We start from the raw sequence: 9595 nt of genomic DNA on the forward strand, positions 1-9595 counted from the left end.
AACTCTTACAGTCCTAAAGGACGTAAATCTGAAATGAGTCTCACTGGGCCAAAATCAAGTGTCATCAAGGTTGTGTGTGTTTTTGTTTTTGTTTTGTTTTGTTTTGTTTTTTGAGACAATCGGGACAATTAGTTTTCTTTTCCAGCTTCTAGAAGCCACCCAAATTCTTCGACTTGTTCCTTTTCGTCTTCATCTTCAAAGTTAGCAATAGCCCGTTGAGTCTTTCTCATACTGCATCACTCTGACACTCTTCTGCTTCCTTTCCCACTCTGCAGGGGCTTGGCATTACATCAGGCCCACATGGAGAACCCAGGATATCTCCCTACTTATAGTATGCTGATTATTAACCTTAATTCTATCTGCAACTTTAATTCTTCTTTTTGCCATGAAACTTAACACATTCCATTTCTGGTGATTTGGACATAAATGTCTTTGAGTTCGGAGTGACGGGGTCATTATTTTGCCTGTCGCAACAACTATTGCTTAGTTGGCATTAAGAAAGATTGCATTTGCTCAGAGACTCAGACCAAAAATTTTATTCTGTCATTTAAAAAAATTATCTCTGTCTACGGCCATGCCACCCTGAACAAGCCCGATCCCATCTGATCTCAGAAGCTAAGCAGGGTCGGGTCTGGTTTGTACTTAAATGGGAGACCACCTAGGAAGACCAAGTGCTGTAGGTATAAAAAATAAAAAATAAGGGATTGTAAGCTGACAAGGTCTTTGTAATCTGTGAGGTCAACCAAGAGTTGCCTCTCTTATAAAAAAATATTAAGTAAATAAATAACTTGAATAAATAAATAACTTGTCTATAGAGTTTCTTTCAGATATTTCTACAGATTTTTTTTCTTTGAGTTAGAATTATGTTCAAATAAAGCAGTCTATGGAGAATTTCACTTGCTGCAACAGAAAATATAGCAATGTATTAATAAACTCCAATTAAATTGTAGATTAATAGATTATGTACAAATGTCTTAGACCATTTGAGCTGCTGCAACAATAGCATAGACTGGGTGACTTATAACAACAGAAATTTATTTTTCACAGTACTGAAGGCTTGGAAGTCCAAGATTGAGATGCTGGCAGATTCGGTGCGTTGTGAGGGCCCACTTCTGGTTCATAGTCATCTTTTTGCTGTGTCATCATATAGCGGAAGAGGTGAGGGAGCTCTCTGGGGCCTCTTTTATAAGATTTCTAATCCTGAATGTAAGGACTCCATCCTCATGATCTAACCATTTCCCAAAGGCCCCACTCCAAAGGCCAACATTTTGGAGATTAGGTTTCAATATACGAATTTGTGGTGACACAAACATTCAGTCTATAGCAACAAATCATATTAAATATTTTCTTAAATCTGGCATTTCTAATATATGTATAATTAGGATGTTTGGACACCTTATCCCTCAAGGTCTATATATAAAATTGAACAAATAGTAACTTCAAATACTGTGGTAAGTCCACAGCCATCCCAATATTCATTTGAATTATTTGAATTCTTCAAAACTGGGAGAGGGGGGCAGGGAGTTTGTTGATGAGATCTTGATCATTGTGGCTCCTGCCTCTGGCTTCAGTTGAAGAAATGTAGTTTGGAAATCGTTTCCCCACTCTGCCATTTTTCATTATTTGCGCATACATGTGTATACACATACAGAAAGAGAGAGAGAAAGAGAGAGAGAGAGAGAGAGAGAGAGAAACCAAAAAAATAAAAACTCTCTCTATATAATAGGTATTATATAGGCATATATATGTACTTTACTAAAGAATGAGAAGAGTAATGTATATAATAATCTATCAGATCTCTTTGGTTTACAGCATGTGATCAATAACTACTTTATAATTTATTAAAAGTCTAAAACCATTAAATTAATTGATTAAGAATTTGATTTTTAGTTGATTAGAAAGTAATATGTTACAAGATTGCATTTGAAGCAAGACAGGCATGGTCTGATAGCCTAGCCCTGATTCTTATGTCTCCATAATGGCTCTGGTTCCTTTCACTCTCAGTACCCTGCTGCCCATCAGTAAACTCAGGTCTCTGCTCAGGACATGTCCAATAAAAGGTGAATATGCAGCAGGCTGGCATGGGGTGACCTACAGACCAATGAAGCCTCCATTCCAACATGATCTAATTAATTATGCTGGAGTAATCTTTCCTTCTTTGTAAAATGAGAATATCTAATCTGAATAGGTTTTCTGAGGAATAAATGAAAGGGTATGTGGAAAGTGACTAGAAAATATACAATTCCTGCTCTAAAGTTTCTTTCTTCTTTGTCAAAAGCTTGTGGGTATTATTTTTTGTTGTTGTTTCCAAATAACCCCATAACATTATATTTATTGTTGCAAGCCATTCAACTCTAATCCCAATGTTTTATGCCTCACTCTCAAAATAAGATAATCCAGGAGTTGTCAAATTATTTAAATTTGGGTGTACTATATAAAGAGAGTAGATGTAAATAGTGTGAATCAAGCCGAAAGTCATACAAATCATTGGAGCTGGAAGGCAGAGACATTGTTAAATGGGAACATTATTGTTATTGTTTAGTTTTGTTTGTTTTGTTTTGTTTGACACACACCTGCTATGGAGCTCTTGGTTTTGCCTGTCTTGCCAACCTAACAGCTTGAACATACCTGGCTAGCAGAATTCCAAGGTTCTCAAAGATAGGCTGGGTGTGATGGTTCAAAAAAATTCTCATAACAAATAGGCCTTTGGGATCCACAAACAGGACAACCCATTCTCTAAAATAATAAGATTTCTTGGGGCAGTTGTTGACAGCTGCAATGCATACATGCATGGGCTAACCGCCAATTAAATGACCCATATTGGGTGATGCAGAAAGACTAAGAGAAAGGTTACACCCCACTGAGCTATTTTAGCATCTTAAATAGTAAATTACCTTTAATTTTACAAAATGTATTAGAATATGTCTAACAATACAATATAACTTTCCACAAAATTTTACAATAGAGATGAACTGTTTCCTTTACTGTGAAAAAAGGACTGATCAAAAATAGTAACAATCTCTTTTAAAATGACCTAGCTGGTTATTATCATAATAAACCTTGCAATTTGGGTCAATGACCTATTTAAATGATAAGTAATGGGTTACATTGTGTGTGCGTGTGTGTGCGTGTGACATAGTAACACTTCAGTTCTTTCAGTTTTCAAACAGCTAAACTAAGAGGCTAATTAAAAAAAAACTAATTTGAATATAATTTTAAAATGTTATTTCTAGTTTGTAAAGTTAACTAAAAAAATTATAATATTTTAGTATGTAGATAATTCAATATTAATCAGGAAAGAATTGGAATTATCCTTATCAATTCTATTCTTTGAAAAATTATTAGTTTGTAGTTATAGCTACCCTGTAAAGGAGGATCTCAATTCTTTGGAAGAAATCTTGGAATAGTGGCATTTAATCAGAACATTTAGGAAAGATTAGCTTGAAGATGCTACAGAAAGAATTAGTGAAGAGTTCAACATAATTGTCTCTCCCTTATGAATTTCATATGCTATCTTGCTTCAGGAAGGACTTAATAGAGTTCTCACTCAGAAACTTATAGGTATTATTTATTAGAATCGTAGGGTAGGAATAGAAGTAAATGCATATATATAAAGTTATCTCAGATAGAGCACACTGATATTACTATTCCAGGCATATATATATGAAAATAGCAAGAAAATTTGCATAAGTAAAATATATGTAATTTATCTCTAAATTTTAAGGTCAACTAGTTTCAGTATTCAATTGAGCATTGTAAAAAAAACCATCGTTGACAAAAAATTAAAAGCAAGGGGCTAAACGTAAACAAGACTAAAATCTGTTTAATCGTGGGAAATGAAGAAAATTTAAAAGGCAAGTCAGGGATGCTTACCACACTGATCACACTCCAGGAGCCCAATGATTATCACCATCAAGGCATTTTCAAACAGTGCACAGTAATAGAAAACATTGCAGGCAAGTCACAGACTGAGATCAAGCCCTGTAAACAAATAGAAATACCACTTGAAGAAAAATGTGTTAGAAAAGGTTTTTATTATTCAAAAACTTTTAGAGGCGGTTAATCAAACTTTGAAAATATTACAATGTAAAGACATGTGCCAAACAAAGCTAAAATAATTGGAGACTTATTACAGAACTTATCCAGAACATCAATGTTTAAAGAAATTATGCTTAAGTAAATGTGTTTTGTAATATATTTACCCTGTAGCAATGTTAAAAATAGGACACTAGTACATATTTGGAATTAAATATCACAGTTTTAGTTTATTTTTATTTTTTGGCAAAATTGAAACCTAATAATGTTAGACATTGAAGATAGCCACTCAAATTAAGAGGAAAGGACATAACGGGTGGGTTACAGGCATGGAATTAAACAATGTAGTCCTGGGAGGAGAAACGTATAAACAATAGGAGAGAAAGTATAATGACACAGTTCAAAATGTGCTTTGAAATAGGATACACTTCTCAGAAGGAAGCTACTATAAGAAAAATATATGTTTCTCAAAATTGATTAAAGATTTAAATGAAATCTTCAAGATTAGGACTAGAAAACAGCATGGTCTGAGTTAAAATGCAAATGTGAGTCTATATTAATGCATAATTTGGAATGCAAATAGAATTTGATTTTACAATATAAATAAGTGTTTTAAGCTCAGAATGAAGATGATAAAATCTCATATGTAAGAAAGAGGGAGAAAGATATTGACTCCTCCATCTACTTTCTTCTCTCATTTCCCTAGATCTTTGTAAATAAACTTTCGGTTTTCTTGGAAATGAGCTAAATATATTTTGGAGGAAGAACATGGCAACCATATGCAGAAAGGTTATGCCTATTTCACTCTCCCTTCTCACTTGTTTGCTATCTCCTTGGTAAACCAGTCTCCTGATTAGAAAGGTGATTGGAGTTAGGCTCAAAGTTATAAGAAGTTATAATGAGGGAATCAGGAGGTTGTAAGAGAAGACATCTATCTAGAATTTTAAGCTCTAATTATTGTACACAATGGGGGATTTGAGAGTGGTAGTAAGAGATTATTCAGCTTTTTGGTCTGACCAGAGAAGCAGATATTGATGGTGATGGTCAAGTAAACTATAAAAAAGTTTATACAAATGATGACAGCAAAGTGAAGACATTCTACAGAATGTGTAAAATTATTTTGTACAGAAATATTTATTTACCTTTTATTTGTAACTTACTTATAAAAGATTTCCCCCTACTATCATAAAATATGAATGTGGTAATTAGAAGTTCATTCCTCCGTGTTTTCTTCCCTTATCTTTCCATCATTGCCCTGAAAACTTGTTTTAAAGAACTGATCAAGTAACGTGTTTCATGTAGCTTCCTCTGCATATATTTAAGCCCTTCTGCACATCTAAACTTAGATGGAGTTGGTCAAATGAGGAAACATCTGGGTTAATCCTTTTTTAATAATAGTTTTCTGTAGGAACTGTCAGCATGCTGTTTTTGAAGTGCGGAGTTTTAACTCAATGGACAGCAAACAGTCAAGAATATGTACTTCAAAGTTGCGCCATTGTAAAATGGATGTATTATCCAGATACTCATATCCTGTTTTTTTTTCTTTTTCTTTTTTTTTTGGTACTGCTGGTCCTGTACCATAAACATTTTATTTTATTGATACTTGCTTTTTAAATTTTGTTTAGCCACTTAAGGAAATCTGCTTATGGCACAATTGGCCGCAATTCCATTTCAAGTTGTTTACTTGTTTTCCAATAAAAATTTTTATTTTACCCCTCCTCCAATTTTTATTCAAGCAATATTTCTGGAGTTCCTATTAAGTGCTAGGCAATGTTGTAGACACTAGAGACACCAAGGAGAACAGGGTAGACAGCAACTCTGCTCTTATGAAGATTACATTTCGAAGAGAAAGACAAATGATATGAAGGAAATTTTAAAAACTAGTAAAATATTTAAAGTGGAAATAAGTATTATGAAAAAGTGATGTGTATTAAGTAATAAAGCAGGGTGATGTACTAAAAATTGTCCAATCTAGCCATACATGACCTTGGTTCTCATAACTATTCTTCCTATTCTTTTTGATAATCCTTAATTGCAGTGGAACCATGAGAATATTTTGTCCCTCTCTGAGAACCATTTTTATTTAATTATTTCCTAAACTTGTGGAACTGCAGCCGACCACTCATGCTAATGCTCTATAAAAATTCTGCCCTTCTTTCTCAAGTTAAAATACCCCTTTGAAGTTGTTCTCATGCTACAGCATTCCAAATAAAGAATTATGCCTAATAATATGACTAAAAAGTAAATAAATAAGTTAAAATGGAATTCTAAAACTATTGAAATAATTCAACTGAAGTCAGAAAATGAAAGACAGAGAAATACAAATCAGAGGAGACAAAGAGAAAATGGCAGTAAAATGGTAGATCTAAATCCAACTCTACAACAATCTACTTTTAATATTATTACATAAATACCTAATCAAAAAGTAAAGTTTACCAGAATGGTTAAAAAAGTAAGACCCAATTATATGCTGCATACAAGAGCCAAATTAAAAAGTTACACATACATTGATAATAAGTGGATAGTGTAAACATATACATTGAAAATAGTACAATTAGAAAGGCTGTAGTGGCTATGTTAATTTAAGAAAATATATTTGAGGATAAAATTCATTTTCAGAGATAAAAAGAAACATAAAAATAAAAGGGACAACTTATAAGGGTGAGCCTAATAATAGGACTTGAAAATACATGAAGCAAAAACTCTCAGAATAGATAATTTCCAAATTATAACAGGATATTTTAACACCCCTCTCTCAGTAAATAAAAGAACAATTAGATAAACAATCAGTAAAAACATAATTATCTAAACCATACCATTAATCTCCTTGAGCTAACTGATATTTGTGGAACATTTTTCAGTAACCAACAGCAGCAAAATATAGATTATTTTCAAGTAAATATGTGCACATAGTTCATTCATCAATGAACCCATATGCTGAACTTTAAAACAAGTTGTGGTAAATTTAAAATTATTGGCATTGTATAGAGTATATTTTCTTCTACAGTGGAACGAAATTAGAAACTGATACCAAGAAGATATGTAAAAAATCTCCAAAAATTATTTTGGAAATTTAATAACAGACTTTTAAATAATGCATAAATTATACAAAAATCACACAAAAAATGAAAATAAAAACTAAAGTATAATAAAATATATCAAAATGTGGATAAAACTGTACCTAGAGAGAAACTTATAGCTTGAAATGACAATATTCAAAAAGAAGAAAGCGCTGAGCTCAAAACACTTTAAAAAAATAACTAGTCAAAATAAAATCAAAGTAAGTAGATAAAATATTTCAAAGCAGAATTCAGCGAACATAAAAATAAATATAGGGAAAATTAACAATACCAAGAACTGGATCCTTAAAAAGATTTTTAAAAATTTATAAACTTTTAACTAGAATAATCTAGAAAAAAAAGAACAAAAAATAATAATATTGAAAGAGGGCTTACTATTATAGCTCTTTAAAACATGAAAATGATAATAACAGAATAGTGTAAATAAATTTAGGTCAAAAAATTTAACAACTTAAGAGAAATGTACAAAATCCTAGAGAAATAATACTTGCCAAAACTGAAAAAGATGAAACAGACTATCTGAATATCTCCGTATCTATTGAAGAATTAAATTACACACCCACCCACCCCCACACACATACACACACACAAAACTCTTAGGCCTTGATGGCTTTACAACTAAATTCTATTAAATATCCATGAAAGAGAGAAATAACATCAACTTTAAACTCTTTCACAATACAGAACCTACTTCCAAAATTTGTATATAAAGCTGTCATAAACCTAAAAACAAAACCCAATAAAGACATTGCAGAAATAATAATATATGGACAATTAGCCCACATTAAAACAGTCATAAAATCCTCTAATAAAATATTATCAAATTGAATACAAAAATACATAAAAAGGATGAGGCACCATAACCAAATTGGGTTTATGCTAGGACACAAATTTGATGTACCAGCAAATAATATAACTTACCATATTTATAGAATAAAGGAAAAAGATCACAATCACAATCATTTTCATAGATACAGAAAGAGAATTTGACAAAGTTTAGCACCAATTTTGATAAAACTTTAAGCAAACAAGAATAAAAAACAATTTCTTCCCTCTTATTCAGAGCATTTATTGGAAAATATATAGCTAACATACTACTTTGAAGAAAATATTGTGTGCTTTCCTCATAAAATTGGAAGCAATGTAAAATAGCCACTCTCACCACTTCTATTCAGCATGAAAATGCTAATGAATCTACAAGACAGTTATTAGAACTAAAAAATGAATTTAGCAAGGTTTCAAGGTATAGTTAAAATAAAATTTGAATTTTTATATACTAGCAGCAAAAGAATTAGAAAATAAAAATTTAAATCCTATATAAAATACTACTCTTATAGACTCAACATGTGTCCCTCCTCACTAAATTCATATGAAGAAATCTAATTCCCAATGTGATGGTATTTGGATATGAGGCCTTTGGGAGGTGATTAGGTCATAACAGAGGAGCCTTCCTGAGTAGGATTAGTGCTCATATAAGAAGAAGCCAGAGAGCCACCTCCCTTTTTGCCATGTAAGGATACAATGAGAAGTCAGTAGTCTGCAACCTGATAGAGGAATCTCACCCAAACCCAACCATGCTGGTGCCCGAATCTGAAACTACCAGCCTCCAGAATTGGGAGAAATAAAGTTCTATTGTTTATAAGTCACCCAGTCTATGGCATTTTGTTATTTCAACCCAAATGAAGACAATTGCCAAAAACATAAAATATCATCAAATAATTTTTTACAAAAACATGCAAGAAATCAATACTAAAAACTATAGAACAGTGATCAAAGCAATCAAAGAAAACCAAAATAAATGGAAAGATAATATTGTTTATGGATCATTCAAGTATTAATTCTTCCTAAATTGACTACATTCAACACAATCTCAATCAAAATCCCAGAAGGCTTTTCTTATAAAAATTAAATTATATTTGAATTTTACAGGTAAATGTGAATGATATAAAGTGGACAAATAGTTGTAAAATTAACATCAAGTGACTTACAATACTTGGTTTCAAGATATAATTTAAAGATAGAATTATCACAACAATGTGACATTGGTGAAAGAGTAGATATATAAATCAATAAAACTGAATAGGTTTAATAAATAGACTCATGAATATATGTTTTGACAAAAATGTCTTGGGAATTCAATGGCCAAAAGAAAATCTTTACAACAGATGGTACTAAAACTGCTGGATATTCATATGAAATAAAATAAACATCAATCTTTCCCTTAGATAATACTCAAAATTTAACCAGAAATGAACACATATGAAAGGTAAAATTACTAAAAATTGAATAAAATGTAAGAAAACATCTGTGCAACCTGACAGTAAGCATCAGATAAGATACAAAAAGCACAAACCACCAAAATTAATACTAGTTTTCAAAAAAAGACTTTTTATTTTAAAACACATGTCAAGAAAATGAAAAGGTCAGCACAAGATGGGAGGAAATATTTGCAATATGTATATCTAACAAAGAAGACATAT

The 9595-nt window shown here is 31.7% G+C and overlaps 1 pseudogene; it reads left to right on the plus strand.

Moving 5' to 3' along the window:
• Window positions 1–564: 564 nt before the first annotated feature.
• On the plus strand, window positions 565–683 carry LOC112481546 (annotated as a pseudogene).
• Window positions 684–9595: the final 8912 nt, after the last annotated feature.

The sequence above is a fragment of the Pteropus alecto genome, unplaced genomic scaffold (genome assembly GCF_000325575.1).
Source record: "Pteropus alecto unplaced genomic scaffold, ASM32557v1 scaffold72, whole genome shotgun sequence".
Classification (NCBI taxonomy): domain Eukaryota; kingdom Metazoa; phylum Chordata; class Mammalia; order Chiroptera; family Pteropodidae; genus Pteropus; species Pteropus alecto.